The 24,272-nt window shown below is 40.1% G+C and overlaps 1 long non-coding RNA gene across 1 annotated transcript in view; it reads left to right on the top strand.

Annotated features, from left to right (window-relative positions):
- The window catches only part of LOC147367422 (uncharacterized), a 70,160-nt gene extending 48,077 nt beyond the window's left edge, over positions 1 to 22,083 (top strand). Inside the window, exons 2-4 of the long non-coding RNA XR_015170077.1 lie at positions 7,521 to 7,641; positions 20,233 to 20,390; positions 22,032 to 22,083. This is a non-coding gene — a long non-coding RNA (uncharacterized LOC147367422). The remainder of the gene's footprint in view (positions 1 to 7,520; positions 7,642 to 20,232; positions 20,391 to 22,031) is intronic.
- Positions 22,084 to 24,272: the final 2,189 nt, after the last annotated feature.

Here is a 24,272-nt window from a genome sequence, read left to right as displayed (position 1 = left end):
GGAGAGGGTGTGGAGAAAAGGGAACCCTCTTACACTGTTGGTGGGAATGCAAATTAGTACAGCCACTATGGAGAACAGTGTGGAGATTCCTTAAAAAACTGGAAATAGAACTGCCTTATGATCCAGCAATCCCACTGCTGGGCATACACACTGAGGAAACCAGAAGGGAAAGAGACACGTGTACCCCAATGTTCATCGCAGCACTGTTTATAATAGCCAGGACATGGAAGCAACCTAGATGTCCATCAGCAGATGAATGGATAAGAAAGCTGTGGTACATATACACAATGGAGTATTACTCAGCCATTAAAAAGAATACATTTGAATCAGTTCTAATGAGGTGGATGAAACTGGAGACTATTATACAGAGTGAAGTAAGCCAGAAGGAAAAACATAAATACAGTATACTAACGCATGTATATGGAATTTAGAAAGATGGTAACGATAACCCTGTGTACGAGACAGCAAAAGAGACACTGATGTATAGAACAGTCTTATGGACTCTGTGGGAGAGGGTGGGAAGATTTGGGAGAATGTCATTGAAACATGTGAAGTGTCATGTGTGAGACGAGATGCCAGTCCGGGTTCAGTGCACGATGCTGGATGCTTGGGGCTGGTGCGCTGGGAAGGCCCAGGGGGATGGTATGGGGAGGTTGGGAGGGAGGAGGGTTCAGGATGGGGAGCATGTGATTTTTTTTTAAAAAATAAAATTAAAAAAAAAAAAATTAAAAAAAAAAAAAAAAAAGTAAACTACATTCAGCTGTTGCTATATTAGTTTTTAAAATCAAACTAACTTCACTATCCCATAAAGAGCATCTCACGAAGGACGGGCTGGAACAAATAGCCCTGACTAGGGCATTAAAGTCTAGAAGTAAGGGCAACGTGGAAACAGATCAGCCCTCTCCAAAACTGAAAATGACCCAAGCAGAAGGCCAGCTCTCCAGTGTGTCTGGATTAATGCAGTTTCTCAGAGGGTGTTTGCCTACAGGGGAGGAGCTTCCAGTGGGCAAGCACATGTCTGGCAGGTGCTGTTATCTTTTGCCCTGGGTGTGTTGGCTCAGACAGCGATAGAATGTTGCTATTTTCTTCTTGCCTTCAGGTGACCCATACAATGGGGATATTCACCTTCACAAAGGCTTAACAAAATCTCCTTCCAGAAGCTCTAAAGGTGTGTGTTGTGTGTGTCGGGGGTGGTGGTGGTGGGGGAAGTCCAGAATAACCTTTAGCCTTCTCAGAGCTCCCTTGTTGGATGGTTGGAGCAGGGAGAAGAGGATGGATGGCCAAGGAGGAAGGAAAGAACAGTAGAGGGGAGCATTCAGACAGGGCAGGACTGGCTGAAAAGATACCATCAAATACCATCAAAGCCCAACTAGCTCTGATTTCTCTATTCTCTCCTTTCTCTGCCATAGATTCATCATTGCTTTGTTTTCTGAGCTGACAATTTGGCCACAAAGTCAAATCCATAGTCTGACAGTGAAAGGGAATATTTTTGTTTGGGCATCTTTTGGAAATAGGGGGTATATTATTGCCATTTTTCTGCCTCTCCTGTTCATGCTGTTTCTGCTCTCTTTTTATGCAAGATGAAGTGTGTGTAGATTATTTATGTTTTCACTACAGATGTGGACTTGGCATCAGCTAAAATGTTCCCACTAAAGAGGTCATTATAGATAGAGGTTTTTCTGGGACTTCTCTGGTGGTCCAGTGGTTAAGATTCTGGCCTCCAATGCAGGGGGTGTAGGTTCAATCCCTGGTTGGGGAACTAATCCCACATGCTTGTGGCATGGCCCCCCCAAAAAATTTAAATAGGCTGAAATAAGCATCACATTTTTGCATCACAGACCCATCCAGTCACTCTGTATTATAACTTGAAGTATTTCCCTGACAAGAATGCATGCCTGTTAGATTCAAGTGCAGCTCAGTTCAGTCACTTGGTTGTGTCCAACTCTTTGCAACCCCATGGACTGCAGCACCATAGGCTTCCCTGTCCATCACCAACTCCCATAGCTTGCTCAAACTCATGTCCATTGAATCGGTGATGCCATCCAACCATCTCATCCTCTGTCCCCTTCTCCTCCTGCTGTTAAGTTTTCCCAGCATTAAGATATTTCCCAATGAGTCAATTCTTCACACCAGGTGGCCAGAGTATTGGAGCTTCAGCTTCAGCAACAGTCCTTTTAATGAATATTCAGGACTAATTTCCTTTAGGATTGACTGGCTGGATCTCCTTGCTGTCCAAGGGACTCTCAAGAGTCTTCTCCATTTCAAAAGCATCACTTCTTCGGTGCTCAGCTTTCTTTATAGTTCAACTCTCGCATTCATACATGACTACTGGAAAAACCATAGCTTTGACTAGATGGACCTTTATTAGTAAAGTAATGTCTCTGCTTTTTAATATGCTGTCTGGGTTGGTCATAGCTTTTCCTTCAAGGAGCAAATGTCTTTTAATTTCACGGCTGCAGTCACCATCAGCAGTGGTTTTGGAGCCCAAGAAAATAAAGTCTCTCACTGTTTCCATTGTTTCCCCATCTATTTGCCATGAAGTGATGGGACTGGATGCCATGATCTTCACTTTTTGAATGTTGAGTTTTAAGCCAGCTTTTCCACTCTCCTCTTTCACTTTCATCAAGAGGCTTTTTAGTTCCTCTTCGCTTTCTGCCATAAGGATGGTGTCATCTGCATATCTGAGGTTATTGATTTTTCTCCCGGCAATCTTGATTCCAGCTTGTGCTTTATCCTGTCTGGCATTTTGCATGATGTACTCTGCATAGAAGCTAAATAACAGGGTGACAATATACAGCCTTTAGGCTGGAGGTACTCCTTCCCCAAATTGAAACCAGTCTGTTGTTCCATGTCCAGTTCTAACTATTGCTTCTTGACCTGCATACAGATTTCTCAGGAGGCAGGTAAGGTGATCTGGTATTCCCAACTCTTGAAGAATTTTCCACAGTTTGTTGTGATCCACACAGGCAAAGGCTTCGGCTTAGTCAATGATGTTTTTCTGGATTCTCCCGATTTTTTTGTTGATGTTGTCAATTTGATGTCTGGTTCCTCTGCCTTTTCTAAATCCAGCTTGACATCTGGAAGTTCATGATTCAAGTATTGCTGAAGCCTGGCTTGGAGAATTTTGAGCATCACTTCGCTAGCGTGTGAGATGAGTGCAACTGTGCAGTAGTTTGAGAATTCTTTGGCATTGCCTTTCTTTGGGATTGGAATGAAAATGGACATTTTCCAGTCCTGTGGCCACTGTTGAGTTTTCCAAATTTGCTGTCATATTGAGTGCAGCACTTTCACAACATCATCTTTTAGGATTTGAAATAGCCCAGCTGTAATTCCATCATCTCCACTAGCTTTGTTCCAGTGGTGCTTCCTAAGGCCCACTTGACTTTGCATTCCAGGATGCAGAGATTAGATTCTAAGTCCCATCTTAAATGATTTAAAGTTATTTAAAAGTTTTTTTAAAGTTATTAAGAACCTTAAAGTTATATTCCAAGTCCCATCTTAAATGATTTTATGCAACATTCAGCCAATAATTCCTTTTTATTCTATTGGTATTATTTTCTTTTTAAGGAAAGAACAAAAAGCCCTCAAAAAATCATTTTACTCTACAAAAACAATGTGAGGGCACATTGATTTTTACCCTCTGCCATCAAGATAAATTTATCCATATCCTGACTATAAGCCATTTAAAAATTGTGGTTCAGTCAGCCTGAAGATTAGAAATGCCTGATGTAAGCAAATTGCTTTTTTTTTTTTTAATACATAGATTTATATTTACCAAAGTGATATTGTAGCCTGCCAGCTTCTCTGTCCATGGAATTCTCCAGGCAAGAATACTGGAGTGGGTTGCCATTCCCTTCTCCAGGGTATCTTCCCAACCTAGGGATCAAACCCAGGTTTTCTGCACTGCAGGCAGATTCTTTACAATCTGAGCCAGCAGGTAAGTCCAATATATGTACATGCTGCTGCTGCTAAGTCGCTTCAGTCATGTCTGACTCTGTGTGACCCCATAGACAGCCTCCTACCAGGCTCCTCTGTCCCTGGGATTCTCCAGGCAAGAACACTGGAGTGGGTTGCCATTTCCTTCTCCAATGCATGAAAGTGAAAATTGAAAGTGAAGTAGTTCAGTCGTGTCTGACTCTTAGTGACCCCATGGACTTCAGCCTACCAGGCTCCTCCGTCCATGGGATTTTCCAGGCAAGAGTACTGGAGTGGGGTGCCATTGCCTTCTCCATATATGTACATACTCTCAGTCAAATAGTGGTATAATGTTTCTAATGACAAATAGCTTTTTATCACAGATTTTTAATTCCTAGAGGCAACCACTGTACATTCTTTTCTTCTCTTGCTATTTACTTTGATTATTCTACATAGATACTTATACTACTATTTCTTGACTTTTTGGTTTTGTATCTTATCCATAATACTTGGTGACTTCTTACTATGAAAGCCAAGGTTTTAACATTCTTATTTGGTCTTACATATGTATCCTAACAGAATTCTCTCTCTTTTTTTGGTTATATTCCTACCACATACATGCAATCTTGGAACTATGCAAACAAATATTGTTCCCTGATGAGCCAAGTAGTTTTTTATGTTTGCATTTCTGTATCAACATTTTATTTTCCGAAATAAATTTCATCGATGTTTCTTTTCTGGGGCTTCATTAGAATATCTTGTTGTTTGCACATCAAAATAGCCATCAATCCAGTTTGCCCTACAATCAAACTAATCCCCCACCATCCCTCCTGGAAGCCCCTATGCTTGTTTCTAATCTGGACCAGGTTGGCACTCTCAGCCAATGCCCAGCTCTCATCTGGGGAACACCATTTACAATTCCCCTGGAGATTCCCTGTGCCCCTCCCCTGCATTGGATCACTTATTTTCTCTATCTCTTGTCTTATTATATAAGGCAATGTTTGCTACTATAACAAATGTACCTCAAAAATTATCGGTTTAAAGTAATAGAATTTATTTTGTCTAAAGCCAAATGTAAGTGTTTTGTGAATCTTTCATTAAAGAGAACTCTTTGTTCTGCAATTCTGTTATCCTTTAAGGTCTTGATAGATTTTGCTTCCAACCTGTAGGCAGAGAAAAGAGGATTGCCTGTAAGAGGTTTTGTTTCTTTGGCTCAAACCCTGTCATGTACCTGCATCTAATGGCAAGCAAGGCTGAGAAATATAGTCTGTGTCCAGGAGAAAGAAGTGGTGGTGAAGAAGCAGTATATGAATAGATATCAGTTGACATATTTGCCAGAATTGAAGAAAGATGTGAATCTTGAAATTGAAAATGTTTGGAATTCTCAATCCTACACAAGATGAAAATAAACCCACACTGAGACTCATTATAGTGAAAATAAAGGTCATTTTTATTAATTTTATGACTCACAGCTTCCTTTTTCTTTTTTCCACGCTGGTATTTAATTTTGGCTCATGACTCAGTTGCCTATAATACATCCTTATGTGATTTTTCTTTTCTTTTAAGAGTGGTATCCTTTATATAACTTGAAGTCTGAAAATGACAGCTGCCATTATATATAAGTGGCCACTTGATTGAGGAAATCTTTTCTGTTCTCAAATCTATAGACCAGTGGTTCTCTACAGGGGGCGAGTACCCTTCCCCTAACCCTGAGGATACCTGATAACGTTTGGAGACGGTTTGGGTTGTTGTAACTAGGGGGCAATGTTGCTGACATTACAGCTGATAGAGGCCAGGTGTGATGCTAAACATACCAAGGTGCCCAGGACACCTGTCCCCATTGACTCTAAAAGCCCATAGTGTTGAAGTCAAGAAATCTTTCTCTAAACATTGGCCTCAGTGCTGCCACTGTTTCATGACAATTAACAATGAGATGTCTGAGGCTCATCTGGCTTTAAAAAAATTGTAGGGGTGTCGATAGAACTTGTGAGACTTTAAAAAGTTCAAATGTAACAGAATTTAATGAGGCTAAGTGTGGGCTTCATGGCAGCTCAGCAGTAAAGAATCTCCCGGCCAATGCAGAAGACATTGGTTTGATTCCTGGGTTGGGAAGATCTCCTGGAGGAGGAAATAGCAACCCACTTGGGTATTCTTGCCTGAAAAATTCTATGGACAGAGGAGCCTGAGGGGACTACAGTTAACGTGGTTGCAAAGAGTTGGACACATCTGAGCGGCTAAGCACAGCACAGCACATAGCTGATTCACATTGTTGTACAGCAGGAACTAACACAACGTAGTATAGCAGTTACACTCCAATTAAAAAATATTTTTGCATCTATAAATATAAGCAACATTTGTGTATAATTTACTTTTCTATAATTGTCCAGTTTGGGTTTAGAACTACCTTATCAATTATCTCATAAGATTAGTTGAATAGATATTTATCTTTTTCTTGTATCTGAAGCAGTTTAATAGGAGATAGATTATTTATATGTTCTTTGAAGGTTTGGATAAAATAGTTTATGAGCCCATCTGAGCCTGATGTCTGGTGGGTGGCTGGGTATGGAGGAGGCTTGAGCAATGATTGAATTCTTTAAATGGTTCTTGATTTACTCATGTTTCCAATCTATCACTGAGTTAATTTAAATTTTTTATATTTCAAAGAAGATCCATTCCATCTAAACTTTAATACTTCATGGTTTCCCTTTATTCTCAGTATTTCTAGCTATGATCTCTTTTTCTTTCCTGGTATATTTTTGTGTCTTTTCTGTGTTTTTCTTGACTAGTCTTGTCTATTTTATTAGTTTGCTTTTAAAGTATTGATTTATGATTTTGGTGAATGTCCTACAAGGTGAATCCCCTGTAGATTTCATGCTGTCAGACCAGGTGGGTCACTATCTGGGTTTCCACCTGTCATCACCAGGGTGTGGGATGAATTCCACAGCATTGCTAGAAGGCACAGATTCAGGAACAGGATTCACTAGGAAAACTTACAGAGCTTAAGGGGAATCAACAGGAGAAAAGGCAGGGGTTCCCCTCCATCGACCAGAGACACCTGTGGATGAGCAGCTGCTGGCTTGCAGTGAGGGTCTTCCTCTTCAGTGCACAGACCTCCTCCAGCCACTTGGCTTCCCCTGCCATCATCAGCTGAAAGAATGGAAGCAGCATGTTGGTGGGGAAACAAACAGGATAATGGATGTCAGGCTGTCTGGATTTGGGGCCACTCTGTCAGCAGTTCTAGCTGCCTGGCACCTGGAAACCTTGTTATTTACCCCCTCATGGAGGGCCATGAGAAAGCCATTAGTTCCCAAGGAAACTGAGTTCACATGCAGACTCCATCTGGCTATAGCTAGCTCATTTCCAGACAGTTCAGCGTGAGCGCTCAGGTCACTCCATCTGCCTGCTCTCTCTGTCTCTGCTTGAGATGCATTGTAATCACCCCCTTGCGTTTGGATCATGTCAATATCTCCTTGCAATTGGGTGGGATTTTGCTATGTGTATTTCAAGATTATGTGCATGATCACAAAAATGTATATTATCTTTTTGATGGTGTGCTCCTCTTTTGTTACCTAATGTCCTTCTTTATCGCTTTAAATATTTTTCAGGGAATTTTAAAAAGCAAACTTTTTGGAATACCTGCTATTTAGTAGCCGTCAGACTGCAGCCATTCCCTACAATAACCTCTGAGGAAATTTAGGACAAGGAAACACAGGATACTGGCTCCAGGTAGGTGAGATGCATATGAAAGGAAGGATTTCAGTGAGCCCAATCTCTTGTGTCTTCCCATACACAGAGAAGCACTATATTCCTTAACTTGAGATGTCTGGTTTTCCGTCGCAGTGACAGTGTCAGTTTCTCAGTCGTGTCTGACTCTTTGCGACCCAATGGATGGTAGCTTGACAGGCTCCTCTGTCCATGGGGTTTTCCAGACAAGAATACTGCAGTGGGTAGCCATTCCCTTCTCCAGGGGATCCTCCCAATCCAGGGATTGAACCTGGGTCTCCTGAATTGCAGGCAGATTCTTTACCATCTGAGCCACTGGATTATAATATAACTCTATGTTGCTCAAAATTTTCAACCTTTGGTGATTGGAGCCCTTTCAGCTGGCCCTGTGTCCCTTTGACAAACCACGATCAATGTAGGCTTTTGTTTGTTTTAACACTTATCATTTTCTGCCATTACAAGATGCTCTGGACTTATCATAGATATTTTCTGCTATCGCCACAAAATTAGTCTTTTTGAAGAATCCTGGCTCCTTTTATTGGAGAATCTTAGAAACCAAAATCTGGACGCTATACCGAGTGTCATTCCTTCCAGGTCCTTCTAGACCAAGAAAATATATGTGTGCATTAGCCATAAATGTGTACACTATAATACACACATAAATAAATATTTCTATATGCAGCCATCTGTATATTAAGCTAAATGTGAGTTAAGCTAAACATGAGTTCTTACTGATGTCACCAACTTTGATCCATTATCACATAGGTCATTCTAGCCTTTTTTAAAATAACAGTTTTTCTTTAACTAGGTTTTTTTTTGTTTTTTTTTTTTAGTATTTACTTATTTGGCTGTGCTGGGTCTTAGCTACAGCATGCGAACTCTTAGTTGTGGCATGTGAATTCTTAGTTGTTGCATTTTTGATCTAGTTCCCTGATCAGGGATCAAACCCAGGCCCCTTGCATTGGGAACATGTAGTGGTAGCCACTGGACCACCAGGGAAGTCCCTTTTCTAGCCTTTTATTCTAGCCTGTCTCTAACCTTCTCGTCCAACAGTGAGAAAGCCACTTTTGACCAACTGTCGTTCATTTATTCAATTGTTCGATTCTGGCATACATGCATAACAGTGGTAGAGGTATTAACCCCTACCCCTGTGCAAAATTACTTGGCCAACTAGGCTGCAGTGCTCCTGTGCAGTTTCTTTTACCTCTAGTCTTATGAAATACACTCATTTTCAGTTACTTAAATCAGTACTTCTTCCCCTGCCCCTTTCAGAGAGGTTGTTTTGTATATTTGTAATGTAGTTAGATTGTTTTGTCATATTCTGTACTCTTTCCTTCCTATGAATGTTTCGGAAATCAACTTCATTGAGCTATGATCTCTGTACAATAAACTATATCAGTTTAAAATGAAATTCAATGAACTCTGACAAACACACACACTCAGGACACCACTGCCACAATTAAGACAGGCTATACCTATTACCCTCAAAAGCCACCCTTGCCTTTGCCATATGCCCTTTCTTCACATCTGGTCCCAGACATCTGTATATGCTTTTTTGTCTCTATATGTCAGATTACATTTTTTAAAAATCATTTTGAGATTCCTTCATGGTTTTGTGTAATTAATATTTATTTATCCTTTTTTGCCTGTTGAGGAATATTTGGTTAGGTTCAAGTTTTTAGCTATTGTGAATGAACACATCCGTTATGAATATTTATACATAAGCATTTCTATGAAAATATTTGCTTTCTCTTGGGTGAGTAACTTGAAGTAGAATGTCTGGGTCATATGGTAGGTGTGGGTTTAACTTTAAGAAAAGTCCAAACTCTTTTCCAAATTGGCCAGACCATTTTTATTCCCACTGGTGGTGTATGAAGGTTGTCATATTTTCTTCTCTCACTCTGACTTGCATACCTCTTATAAGGACTCCTGTGATTACATTGGACCCACTGGGATAATCCTGAATATTCTCCCCATCTTGAGATCTCAATTATGTCTGAAAAATCCCTTTTGCTGTTGAAGATAACATTCATATATGGACTAGGATGTGAACATCTTTCAGGGGCCATTTCAGAACAGTCTCAAAGAATTTGTGGCCATATTTTATCACTCACGTCATAATTTCTAAGAGCAATTTCTAATTTCACAGGGACTGGTACTGCTAGAACTCAGCATGGAAGTGTGAAGCATAGTCAGAGATGAGTTTTGAAAGGTTAATTGGGTGATTCAATCATGTAGAGAATTCTCTGCCAATGTGATATTCTGGGCTTTTACTTAAAGTAAGTCAGGAGGAAATTGGAGGATTTTTGAGAAGGCTAAAAACATCATCTGACAGAATGTAACAAACTCACTCTGGCTATTGTGTCAAGAGTAGACTATAGAAGGACAAAGTTGGATGTAGCAGATGAGTTAGGAATTTTTTTTTTTTTCCAATCCAAGCAAGTATGAAGGGGGCTTAGGTCAGGGTAGAAGCTGTAGTGATGGTAAGAGGTAGCTAATGTTGGGATATGATTTGAAGGTAAGCTCAAAGATCTGTTCCTGAACTGGATATGGTATGTGAGGAAAAGAAAGGAAGTAAGGAAAACTCCAACTTTGTTTTTTAAAAATTAATTAATTAATTTATTTTTGGCTGTGCTGGGTCTTAATTGCTGAGAGTAGGCTTTCTCTACTTGTGGTTAGTGGGGCTACTCTTTGCTGCTGTGCACAGGCTCTTGGCATTCAGGCTTTGGTAGTTGTGGCACTCGAGCTCAGTAGTTGTGGCTCATGGGCTTAGGTGCCTCATGGGCATGTGGAATCTTTCCAGAGCAGGGATCAAATCTGTGTTCCCTGCATTGGCAGGCAGATTCTTAACCATTGGACCACCAGGGAAGTCCTCCAAGTTGTTTTTGGCTAGGGCCATTAGGAGGATGCAGTTATAATCTATGAGATGGGGAAAGCTACTGGTAGTTTAGAGGGGAAAGATTAGACTTCAGTTTTGTCCATGTTAAGTTCAGATGCCTATTCTATAATTTTATAGTAAGTTTGGGGAAGTAGTTGGGTATAGTGAAGAGTCTGGGGAAGAAGTCTGGACTGAGGATAGAAATTTTGAAGTTGGCAGCATATAGGTCATGCCCACCTCTGCTCAGTCACTCAGTTATGTCCTACTCTTTGCAGCCCCATGGACTGTAGCCCAACAGGCTCCTCTGTCCATGGGATTTTCCCAGAAGGAATACTTGAGTGAGTTTCATTTCCTCCTCCAGGGATCTTCCTGATCCAGGGATCAAACTCAGGTATCCTGCATCTCCTGCATTGGCAGATGGATTCTTTTACCACTGAGTCACCTGGGAGGCCCCATATAGGTCATGAGAGTAGATGAAATCATCAAAACAATGAGTATACAGAGATGATGACCAAGACTGGTTTCTAGAATTCTGCAACATGGAAAGTTCAGGGAGATTAGAAGGACTCAGAAAAAAAAAAAAAAAAGGCTCAGAATTCATGACTATTGAAGTAGAAGGAAATCAGGAGAGTGTATTGCCTTGGAAACCAAGAGAAGAAAGTGAAAGGGCTGGAAGTGATGAACTCTGTCAAATAAGGTGCAGATTGAGAATTGATTACTGAATGTAGAAATGTGAAGGTCATCCATGAACTTGATAACAGCATTTTTGATAGAGTTGCATGGAGTGCAATAATATGATGAGAATAGTTACAAGAGAGAAAGGAAAAAGAAGCATTGGAGATAGCAGTCACTTTTAAGGTGTTAAGCTCTAAAAGAAGGTGATAAATAGAATGGTACCCAAAGGGTGAAGGAAAGAGAAAGTAGAGCGATTTTTAAGATAGGAGACCAAATAGAAGTTTGGAGTAGATCCAGAGAAGGATTCATATAGAAGGGAATGTCATGGCAAAGAAAGAAGGAATGACTGCTGGAAAGCTCCTTGAGAGGGCCAAAGGGATGGTCCTAGGTTGGTCTTAGCTAGGAGCTAGGGCTCCAAAATCACTGCAGATGGTGACTGCAGCCATGAAATTAAAAGACGCTTACTCCTTGGGAGGAAAGTTATGACCAACCCAGACAGCATATTAAAAAGCAGAGACATTACTTTGCCAACAAAGGTCTGTCTAGTCAAGGCTATGGTTTTTCCAATGGTCATGAATGGATGTGAGAGTTGGACTATAAAGAAAGCTGAGTGCTGAAGAATTGATGCTTTTGAACTGTGGTGTTGGAGAAGACTCTTGAGAGTCCCTTGGACTGCAAGGAGATCCAACCAGTCCATCCTAAAGGGAATCAGTCCTGGGTGTTCATTGGAAGGACTGATGTTGAAGCTGAAACTCCCATACTTTGGCCACCTGATATGAAAAGCTGACTCATTTTAAAAGACCCTGAAGCTGGGAAAGATTGAGGGCAGGAGGAGAAGGGGATGACAGAGGATGAGATGGTTGGATGGCATCACCGACTCAACGAACGTGGGTTTGGGTGGACTCCAGGAATTGGTGATGGACAGGGAGGCCTGGCGTGCTGCGGTTCATGGGGTCACAAAGAGTTGGACATGACTGAGTGACTGAACTGAACTGTGGTCCCACCTAATTCCACAGGATTGGTTCCAGAGAGGAGCAGATAGAACTTCCACCATCGATCTATCCATTTTGATCTTGTCAGCTCAGAAAAGCCAGTTATGGATTAAGAAAAGCCATAACATTAAGGCAGCAATCCTTTGCTTGTAGGAAATCCAGCCTCTTATTTTAGAAAATCTCTCTAGAACCTAAAGAAATGAAGTGACTTGTTTATATTTAACCCATGATTTTATGGCTTCATCGTTTCCATTTTATTCTTAAATTTTTAATGAGTTCTGTAAAACATTTTATAAAAGAGCTGATTTGAGAAACAATAATTAGCATAATTAAAAAGGCTAGTTTCTTAAGTAGGAACTTTATTAGGGAAATAAAGCTCCATTTTGTTCTCAGTCTGTCACTGAGAGAATTAAATTCTATCCCCTTCCTCAAACCTGTGAATTGCATTTCACTAAGAACAATCAAAAAAGCTCTTTTTAGTAAAGGTATCTAGATACTCGGTCACTCAGGTGTGTCTGACTCTTTGAGACCCTTTGGACTGTAGCCTGCTCGGCTCCTCTGTCCATGGAATTCTCCCCATAAGATACTGGAGTGCATTGCCATTTCCTTCTCCAGGGGCTCTTCCTGACTCAGGGGTCAAATCCGCATCTCCCATTGACAGGCAGATTGTTTACCACTGAGCACCTGGAAAGCCCAAAACTATCTAGAAAAAACTCAAATAAATACTAGAAAGCTGTAAAGATGGTTTTACTCTAAAAGCCCAAATTCCTCCAAATTTCTGTTAATAACAAACAATTCTCAGAGACTGCTTGGGTTCAGCTAGGAACAACATACAGTTTCAGCACTTTTTATCTCCCTTAGGATAATCTCTGGAATTAAATGCAGTGGCAGGACAAACATTTCTTGTAGTTACTTAAGCAAGAACTTTGAGGGCTGGCTAGTCCCTCCATAGACATGAACGTCCATAGCAGAACAATGCACAATAACCAGTAGGTGGAAACAACCAAATGTCATCAAGGGTGAATGGATAAACCAAACACGTTACATACACACAATGGAATCTTATTCATCCATAAAAAGGAATTACTAGATTTTAAAGGATTTACACTATAACTGAGATGAACTCTGAAAACTTTATGATAAGTAAAAGAAGCCAGACATCAAAGACTTTTATTGATTGCTTCCATTTATATGAAATATCCAGAATAGGTAAATCCATAGAGACAGGAATCAGGCTGGTGGTTGCTCAAGGGCTGGCGTGAGAAGAGAATTCAAAGTGATTGCTAATAGGTACAGAGTTTTTTTGTGGGGTGATGAAAATGTTTTAAAATTAGCAAGAGGTGGTGGTTGCATTGTGAAAGTATTAAATGCTACTGAATTGTGGACTTTAAAATGATGAATTTTGTTATGTGACTTTCACCTCAATTAAAAAACTTAATATGGGAAAAAAACTTTCAGTGGCTCCTCATTGTATTTATTTTTTTTTTAAACTTCTTAAAAATTTTACTTGTTTATGACAAGCTGAGACAGCACATTAAAAAGCAGAGGTATTACTTTACCAACAAAAGTCCATATAATCAAAGCTATGATTTTTCCAGTAGTCATGTATGGATATGAGAGTTGGACCATAAAGAAGGCTGAATGCTAAAGAATTGATGCTTTTGAATAATGGTGTTAGAGAAGACTCTTAAGATTCCCTTGAACTGCAAGGAGATCAAACCAGTCAATTCTAAAGGAAAGCAGTCCTGAATATTCATTGGAAGGAATGATGCTGAAGCTGAAGCTTCAATACTTTGGCCACCTGATGCGAGGAGCCAACTCATTGGAAAAGACCCTGATGCTGGGAAAGATTGAAGGCAGGAGGAGAAGGGGGTGACAGAGGATTAGATGGTTGGGTGGCATCATCGACACAATGTCACATGAGTTTGAGCAAACTCTGGGGAATAGTGAAGGACAGGGAAGCCTGGTATGTTGCAGTCCATGGGGTTGCAAAGAGTCGGGCTTAGCAACTAAGAAACAAAACATTTTTATATTTGGCTATGCTGGATCTTTGTTGCTGCGCAGGCTGCTCTCTAGTTGTGGTGAGCCGGCTTCTCATTGCAGTGGCTCCTCTTGTTGTGGAACACGGGCTCTAGGAACTAGGGCATGTGGGCTTCAGTAGTTGCAACTCCCAGACTCTAGAGCACAAGTTCAACAGTTGTGGCACACAGGCTTAGTTGTTCCGAGGCATGTGGGATATTCCTGGATCAGAGATGGAACCTGTGTCTCCGGTATTGGAAGGCTAACTCTTAACCACTGAACCACCAGGGAAGTCTCTAAATAGGCACTTTAAAATGAGAATGAGGGAGTGGGGAGAAGTGATGGGGGGAGGAGGCTTGGGCAGTCAAGCAACTGAAGTTACAAAAAGTGGTTAAGAGGGTTGGCCAGCATGAATTTGATTAGGGAGTGTCAGGCTGCTACTTTCCCTTAGAGACTGGAAAGCAGAGCCCCACTCCTTTTTGAGAACTCCGTTTCAAAGGAAGGGCTTTCAGGTCCTTGAGACTGTCCTGGGTTATAGGAGATGTATGTACATCTCAAAGGGACAGTGGAAGGATATACAGTTGTAAGCCTTTAAAATAAATCCTTTAAGAAAGGCAGGAAGTCAGTACATTGTTTTGGCAGCCTTGAGCTTTTCTGACCTGATGCTAGATCAGCATGGGGGATCTTAGTTCCCTGACCAGGGATTGAACCCACTCTCCCTGCATTGGCAGCACAGAGTTTTAACCACTGGACCACCAGGGAGGTCTACCCTACATAGTTCTTTTTGATCCATATAATATTATATTCTTATCTTGGTTAACATATCTCTTTCCCCTATTGGAGCTTCTAGAGGGTAGAAATGTTGCTTCATTTTTTATTTTGATTCTCGATCTTCACTCAGTTTCTGGCATATATTAGGTAAATAGCTAATGTGAGATGAGGGTTTCCCAGGTGGCTCAGTGTAAAGAATCTATTTGCAATGCAGGAGATGCAGGTGACTTGGGTTCTGTCCATGGTTTGGGATAGGAAATGATAACCCACTCCAGTATTCTTGCCTGGAAAATCCCAGGGACAGAGGAGCCTGGTAGGCTACAGTCCATAGGGTCGCAATGAGTTGGAGTAAATGAGCACGCATGCACACAGTGTTAGATGAATGAATTAAAAAATGAAAAGTAGATAGATGGATAAAGTCATACTGTTCATTTGTGGGGCTAGAAGCCAGATTTCTTATGCAAAGCCCAGATTCCTTGACATAAACAAGCCTAACTGATGGCTCCTCACAAGGCAAGACCCAGGAAAATTTGTAACATACAAGGAAGGTATGTTGGAGTTTAAAAAAAACAAAAACAAGTACAAGATAACACGTAGACTACCTAGTTAAAAACATCTTTGCCATAATAAGTGTTAGTTTTTCTTAGACAACTCCAATGTAAATTTTTGTGCACCTATATACTAATACATGTTTTTGAATTTTAATTTTTGTGTATATTTAACATACAACTTTCTATTTACCTCTTTCAACTGGAAATTAAAACTTTAATTAAAAAAGCTAGCCACATGTTGTATTTTCTGTACTTAGAAATACAGTCAACATATATCAAACTGAAAAGCTTCTGCACAGCAAAGGAAACCATTAACAAAATGAAAAGGTAAATTATAGAAAGGGAGAAAATATTTGCAAATCATATATATGAGAAAGGATTAATATCCAAAATATATCAAAAACTTATACAACTCAAAAATTATAATGGATAGTATCATTAAAGCCAGGTCAAAAATATATTCTCAAAAAATAATAAACAAAGATTCTTTATTATTAATAAGATGTCTTTAGTTGAGCTTTTGTTCAGGTGAAACTGTAAATAGCTAAATAAGTTTGATGAAACGGAAACACTTGGTTCTGTGATGGTGTGTGGTGTGAGAGTTTCTACTTGTCAAATGTGTATTAAAAGTAATAAAATTTCAGAAAAAAGAAAATATCCCCAAACAAGCCGATTAAAAAATGGTCAGAGGAACAGAATTAAATATTTCTCCAAAGAGAAATACAAATGTCTAACATGTACATGAAAATGTATTCAACACCACTAATCACCAGGGAAATGCAAATCAAAGCCATCCTGAGATAGCGCCTCTGCAGTCTCTTCTTCTTCCCCTCACTGTGCATGCCTGGCTTTCTCTTCTTCTCTGGTTTGATTCACAGGATTACTGTGTGCCCGTGCTTAGTTGCTCAGTTGTGTCTGGCTCTTTGCAACCCCAAGGACTGTAGCCCAAAAGGCTCCTCTGTCCATGGGATTCTCCAGGCAAGAATCCTGGAGTGGGTAGCCATTCCCTTCTTCAAGATATCTTCCCGACCCAGAACTGAACTTGGGTCTCCTGCATTGCAAGCAGATTCTTTACCACCTGAACCACCAGGGAAGCTCATTTCCAAGCAAAGACATGAATAAAATAAGAAATGAGCAGTTCAAAGATCTGGGGCAAGGCCTTATGGATAGAGGAAACAAAGAACCCAAAGGAGGGAGTAAGATGGAGCTCACAGTGGCAACACCAAGGCCAAAATGCAGAAGATAGAGAGGCAGGATGGTAGGAAAGGAAGGTGAGGAGGCTGCAGGGGCCAGGTAATTTATAGCTTTGTGGTTTTAACTAAGCTGTAAGGTAACTGACTGACTCACAGGGAGAATCTAGGATTTTTGTCATAAGTGTGAAAGCCATTGGGAAGTAATTAGAGAGTCTTGAATAGGGAAGAGGTGTCTGATTAAGGTTTTGAAAAAAAAAAAGAAGCATCCTGGATAGACCAAAGTAGGACAAGAGTGGACAAAGAAAGATAAATCAGAAGATGATTGGAGAATTCTGGATCAGAGATGATAGTGGTTGGTGTGAGAATCTTGCCAGTTGGGTATGAGAAAGGGTTGTCAAATATGGAATGTATTTTGAAGGAACAGTCTTAAAGATTTGCTGACCTCCATTTGAACAGGGGACAAATACTACAAATCTGCAATAATTAAGCTGGTGTGTTCCTAGCGTACAGTAATTAGTCAGATCAGGGGAAGGAGTATACAGTCCCCAAAGAGAGTCACTTGTGAGAGAGTTTTGCAAATCATAACGAGGAACTAATCAGTGAGAAAGGGTAGATTATTTAAAAATGGTGCTGAGAAAACTGACTTAGAGTTTTCAAAACAAAATGATACCTCCCATTGTCTTGTGGATGCCAGCACATATACTAGATAGATTAAGTAATTCAGTCAACATAAAAACATGAAGTCATAAGGAATTAATGTCAGAACCACATTTGGGTTCTTGATTAGGAAGGAGGAACTTATTCAGCATAAAAGCAAAGGCAGAAACCACCAGGAAGAATTGATAGAAATGGGAAGCTCTTGTGTGTCACAAAAAACTAAGAGCCAAGTGACAGACAAAACCTAGTCACCGCATGTGATGAAGGGTTACCATCAATGATACACAGAAGAATGCTTTTCATTGTAAGGAAGAGACAAACATTCAGTGTAAAAAATGGGCGAGAGACTTTCTGCTGTAAAAATGTAAAATTTGCTGAAGTTCAAACTGGCTTAAACTCTAGGGTAACTGACTGACTCACACAACTGAAAGTCTAGAGGGAGGGTGAACTTTAGGGTTGGTTGATCTAAGACCCAAAACAGAGAATTTACATTTTGTCCCCCCCTTATTTTCTATTCTGGCAACATGTCAGTTCCCATGTAAGTCTGGTTTCCAGGGGTTCAGAAGGGCTGCTGATTATGATCATAGATACATGTCTCATTCCTAGTCATGTGGCTCTTCCTTCTCTCTCAATGCACTTTTAAATTATGTAACATTTTGAATATATGTTAATAAATAACATGTATAATGTATATGCAGGTCATGCAGGGTTATTAAATAGAAAAACCCAAGGTAAGAACTGCAAATTTACCAATATCTTGAAATCTTACATTATCAGTATGTCCTTCACAAAGCCCTTGTCTTCTTTTTTTTTTTATTCTGTATTTTTAAAATTTATATTGGTCTTAGTTATGGCAGACAGGATCTTTAGTTGAGGCATGTGGGCTCTAGTTCCCTGACCAGAGATCAAACCTGGGCCCCCTGCATTGAGAATGCAGCAACTCAGCCACTGGGCCACCAAGGAAGTCTCCATGTCTTCTTTTTTCTGAGGAATATACTGCCTTGATATTTAGTTTATCATTTCCTGGCTATTTACTTATTTTAACTGCTGCTGCTGCTGCTGCTAAGTCGCTTCAGTCGTGTCCGACTCTGTGCGACCCCATAGACGGCAGCTACATACTTATTTTAACTACTACATGAATTCATATATTCATATGCTAAATAAGATATAACTCAGATGTGTTTGTTCTTGAGTGTTATGAAAATTATATTGTACACAGCTGTATCTTTTTCACTTGCCCTCACTTATAAATTCTTTGCTATGATTATGAGAACTTATTTATCTCGTCTCTATTGATGGACATCGGGTTGTTTCTCTTTGTTTTATTGCAACTAAGAACAATGCCATGATCATTCTTGCACATGTCTCCCTTTGGATGTGTGCACGAGTGTCTCAGTATTTAAACAGGATGGAGGTTTGGGTAATACGTTATGCAAATTAAACTTTACAAGACAACGCCCAGTTGTTCTACAAAGTGATGATACCTACTTACAGCCTCATACAAGAGCATAAGTAACTATTGCTCAGTGATACATGTTATCATCAGACTTACCTTTTTGTATTCCTAATGACCTGTGCTCTATGGTTATCTTACGCTTATGGTTGCATCTTCTAAACACTTATTCTCTGCTCCATGTGTTGGTGCAATTTCTTATTGGCTTTATCATTGAACCCATGTAGCCCTTTTACTTGCATTTCACACAAAATCACTCAAACAATCCCTTATGCATCAGACTTCGGGAGACTTGAAAGAGCTGCATCACAAAACACAAATGAGTTACAACTGAAAATCAAACATTCCTGCCCTTAAAAGTCTTTGGCTACCGATAGCTTATGGTGAATGATGTCAGATTCGTGATCTCCAAAGAAGATTTAGCTTTGGGACCAGCGACCAGGCTTGATCACTCAAGAGCTTTTATGTAGCAGAGTTTCATTAAAGAAAGAAAAGGGACAGAGAAAACTTCTGACATAGACAACAGCAGGGGGACAAAGAGTGCCCCCCTCACTAGTCTTAGAAAAGGGAATTATATACTTTTTAAATTATTTGTTACAATAAATCAAAAGAATGTCTCAAGGTTGTAAAAATTTTACCAGACCCACTCCCACAATTTACATTTTAAGATAATAGGATTAGAATTTAACAATAGAAAGATTTTACCAAACCCACTCCCATAATATACATCCTAAAATATAAGGATTAATCAGAAGGTCTGAAGGTTTTCAGAAGGAGAATCTGTCCTCAAGCAGGATACATTGTTGTTATATAATCAGATCAGATCAGATCAGTCGCTCAGTCCTGTCCGACTCTTTGCGACCCCATGAATCACAGCACGCTAGGCCTCCCTGTCCATCACCAACTCCTGGAGTTCACTCAGACTCACGTCCATCGAGTCAGTGATGCCATCCAGCCATCTCATCCTCTGTCGTCCCCTTCTCCTCCTGCCCCAATCCCTCCCAGCATCAGAGTCTTTTCCAATGAGTCAACTTTTCACATGAGGTAGCCAAAGTACTGGAGTTTCAGCTTTCGCATCATTCCTTCCAAAGAAATCCCAGGGCTGATCTCCTTCAGAATGGACTGGGTGGATCTCCTACAGAGTTTAAACTCAGTTGTTTGTTGTGTAATCACCAGTTCCCAACTTAAAGAAAAAACATTTTATGTGATTAAGACTAAGGAATGTAAAGAAAAAAAAAGACCTTTGTCCTTTCCTCCTCCAGAATTCCAAACCCCTATCTTCTCCTTGAAAACACCATACCCATCTCTCCTCCTCAGGGATCCTGCACTTCTTATCAATCTGCCTAGGAACTGACTCTGTCACTACTTCACCAAGTGGTTTGTTCCTCTTTCGTCTCTTTTTCAGGAAGTCATGGACTTCACTGGTGGCTCAGACAGTAAAGTGTCCGCCTACAATGCAGAAGACCCAGGTTCAATCCCTGAATCAGGAAGATCTCCTGCAGAAGGAAATGTCAACCCACTCTAGTATTCTTGCCTGGAAAATCCCATGGACAGAGGAGCTTGGTAGGCTACAGTCTACGGGGTCACAGAGTCGGATGCGACTTCACTTTCTTTTTCTCCTTTTGCTCAGGTAGAAAAAAAAAAAAAAAAGCCAAATTTCTCTCTTTTTCTCATACAGAAGAACTCAACTCCCTCCTGTCTTTTCCCGTAAGGTTATTTCCAAACTTCTCTTTGCAAATCCCAAAACTTGGCTAAAGTTTAGAAATTACCACTTGAAAGGTCCTGATTAGTCTCTGAGACAAGGCACCGTTCTTTTTCTACAGTCTCTTGTCTAGAAGCAGATTGTGACTCCATTCTTTTAGTTCTGTCACATGAGTGTATGTTCCTCGGTTCTTTGTCTTGTCACAACAAAGATTTGGAGCGATGGACATTAAAGCCCTCGGTGCGTCACAGCTCTCGGGTCTTGGACAAACTGTGCTACAGCTCTTGGGCAAATCAGTGTTATAAGCTCTATTTTATTTAGAAGATAGCAGGAGAATCCAAGACTCGAAGAGAAGAGAGTGGAGGAGCGCACGGGGGAGGGAGAGAGAGAGAATGAGAGAGAGAGAGAGTGAGAGAGAGAGAGAGCGCGCGCACGCACGCGGAAGAGAGAAAGTCCATGAGAAAGCGCTTTGGCTCCTCCTTTTATATATTTTTCCTCCACCTAGGCCTGCCCTATGTAAATTGGGCTTAGCCAGGAGTGCTGTTTGTTCTGCCTGAAGTCTTCACTCTGATCTTCGGACCTTCCTTTGACCTTCCTTGTCTTTTAGCCACCGCCATTTTGGACTCCTTTTCCCTAGTCTACCTACTTAACAGTTCAATAGACATTAAAATATAAAACTGGAAGAATATTAACAAAATGTTAGTAGCTTCTATTCTTAGCTTTCCTAGTGGCTCAGATGGTAAAGAATCTGCCTGCAATGCAGGAGACCCAGGTTCAATCCCTGGGTCAGAAAGATCCCCTGGAGAAGGAAATGGCAACCCACTCCACTATTCTTGCCTGGAGAATTCCATGGACAGAGGAGCCTGGCAGGCTACAGTCCGTGGAGTCACAGAGTTGAACACAGCTGAGTGACTAACACTTTAAACTTTTCTGAATGATGTTTAATCTAGACTTTTTTCAACTTTTTTAAATTTTATCTTATATACTTTCCAAGTTTTGTAAGGAAACATAACATGTCACATCCTCTTAGAGATCAGCTACTTTCAGGAAACTCATTCCTTCTTTGGGAACAAACTTATCAGTGTAATACATGTACCATAGGAGGTTAAAACCTTAGGAATCAGAAGAGGGTTCAAATTCTGCTTCCATTCCTTACACACTGGGACTCCTTGGGCACATTTCCTTATTTAAATGAAAGATATTGTAAGCATTAAATCAGATATGCATATTAAATGCTTTACATACTGACTGCTGTACATTGAGATAAATCTTAGGACTGGAAAAGGGCAATTTCTGTGACTTTGAAGTTGGTGATATGCTGGCAAGTGGTGTTCAACAGGGCAGTGTATGAAAAATAATTTATTACAAATTATAATCAGTGTTAAAGCTTACATGTATACTGACTTCAGTATACATGTAATTTAATTAATTAACTTAAATGTATGTAAAGTAACTTTAAGATAACTCCTATAGTCACATCACTTTTCCACATTTGATTTCAGAATATCTTCTTAAGTGGAAGACAAAAACATGGAATGATGCTAAAAATTCCAGGTAAATACATTATCCATGCTGCATTTCATGTAGCCCTTACTTGTGTAGTATTATTCATTAAATGATTATAATTGATTACATTGCTATGACTTGTGATTGTATAATTATTTCATTTTTTCTTGTATTTTTTTGTTTTACTCTCATGAGTAAATTTTAGTAAGAAAGAAAGCAAATATTAAATAAGAAGCTGCAAATAGGATAAGAATGCAATCAATATCTTTGTTAGGAACACAGAAAAACTAGACTGATCAAAAAAGAAATTGAAAATAATGATCAGATGGTATGGATTAACATTTTTACATTAACAATATATTTAAATTGATTTCACTGTGTCCATGAAAGGCAAAGTAGGTGAACCTTATTTACTTTATTTCTGCACAAATTGTCTCGTTTTCTTCAAAGACCAGAAACTGCCATTAGAGTATCTAAAATATATTTTGAGAAAATATTGTCAAAAAATACTTTAAATTTTTTTATTTTTCAGTTAAAGTATAGTTTATCTACAGTATTATTTTAGTTTCAGGTATACAACACAGTAACTCACTATTTTTATACATTATACTCCATTTAAGTTATTATAAAATATTGGCTACATTTTGTGTGCTGTGCAGTATATTCTTGTGATTTATTTTATACACAACAGTTTATACCTCTTAATCCCATACCCTATTCTTGCCCCTCTCCACATTGCTCTCCCCACTGGCAACCACTAGCTTGTTCTATGTATCTGTGAGTCTGTTTCTGTTCTGTTATACTCATTTGTTTGATATCTGTTAAGCCAAACTGTTATAATGTGTCATTTATGGCCACTGTTTCTTTATGGATATTTTTGTCTGGATGATCTGTCCATTGATGTAAGTGAGGTGTTAGTATTATTGTCAATTTCTCTCTTTATATCTATTAATTTTGCTTTATATATTAATACTGCTACTGCTAAGTCACTTCAGTCATGTCCAACTCTGTGCGACCGCATAGATGGCAGCCCATCAGGCTCCCCCATCCCTGGGATTCTCCAGTCAAGAACACTGGAGTGGGTTGCCATTTCCTTCTCCAATGCATGCAAGTGAAAAGTGAAAGTGAAGTCGCTCAGTCGTGTCCGACCCTTAGCATGGACTGCAGCCTACCAGGCTCCTCCGTCCATGGGATTTTCCAGGCAGGAGTACTGGAGTGGGGTGCCATTGCCTTCTCCATTACATATATTAATAGGTGCTCCTATATAATAGTGTGCATATGGTACTGAGTGTTATATCATCTTCTTTTATGAATTCCTTTATCATTTTGTAATGCCCTTCTTTGGTTTTTGTTATACTTTAAAGTTTACTTTGTCTGATATGAGTATTGCTACCCTCATTTCTTTTTGTTTCCATTTGCATGAAATATCTTTTACCATCCCCTCACTTTCAGTCTGTGTTATCTTTACCTCTGAAGTGAGTGTCTTGTAGATGGGCCTTAGTATTATTATTTTTAATCCAATCAGCCACCTTCTGTCTTTGGATTGGGGCATTTAGTCCACTGATGTTTAAAATGATTATTGATAGGTATGTACTTACTGCCATTTGGTACTTGTTTTCTGGTTGTTTTTGTAATTCCCCTCTGTTCTTTCTTCTTATTTTAGTTCCTTCTTTGGATGTGCACACTTTCCTTGGCAATGGGCACCCAATGTGGGCTGGGTGCGTGCTGGGGCTGTCACAAGAAATTGGCCAGAGCCCCACACAGTTTTCAACTGGTTTCCTTAGCCTCGTTCCTGGGAGTAAACAAGTGTGTGTGTGTGTGTGTGTGTGTGCATGCGTGTGTGTTTGTGTGTTCTTCACAAGCAGAGTCTTGGTTTCTTGCAGCTCTCCTCTAAGTCCCACTGGATTTCAAACCAGCTATGAAGACTCGTCTTCCGGGTGCTGGACCCCAGGGCTAAGATGCCCAATATGGGTAATGAGTCCCTCCCTTGCCAGGGAGGATTCCTGACTCAGTGACAGCCCCACCTCTTCTGTGTCCCCTGCTAGGACCATGGGTCCTGAGCCTGTTGCTTCTCCTCCCTTCCTACTGTACTTCCAGTGTGTCTTTCCTCACAGGCTTGGTTATACAAGAGCCTTTCTGCCAGTCTTCAGTTAGTTTTCAGCAAGAATTGCTCCACATGGGATGTATTTTCTGATGTGTTTCTAGGGGGAGGTGAGCTCAGCATCTTCCCACTCCAT

This window comes from Bos grunniens, chromosome 8 (genome assembly GCF_055505025.1).
Source record: "Bos grunniens cultivar Pamir isolate PY7600 chromosome 8, Bosgru_T2T1.0, whole genome shotgun sequence".
Taxonomy (NCBI): Eukaryota; Metazoa; Chordata; class Mammalia; order Artiodactyla; family Bovidae; genus Bos; species Bos grunniens.
Note: the sequence above shows the minus strand (reverse complement) of the source record. Positions and strands in the feature narration are given on the sequence as shown.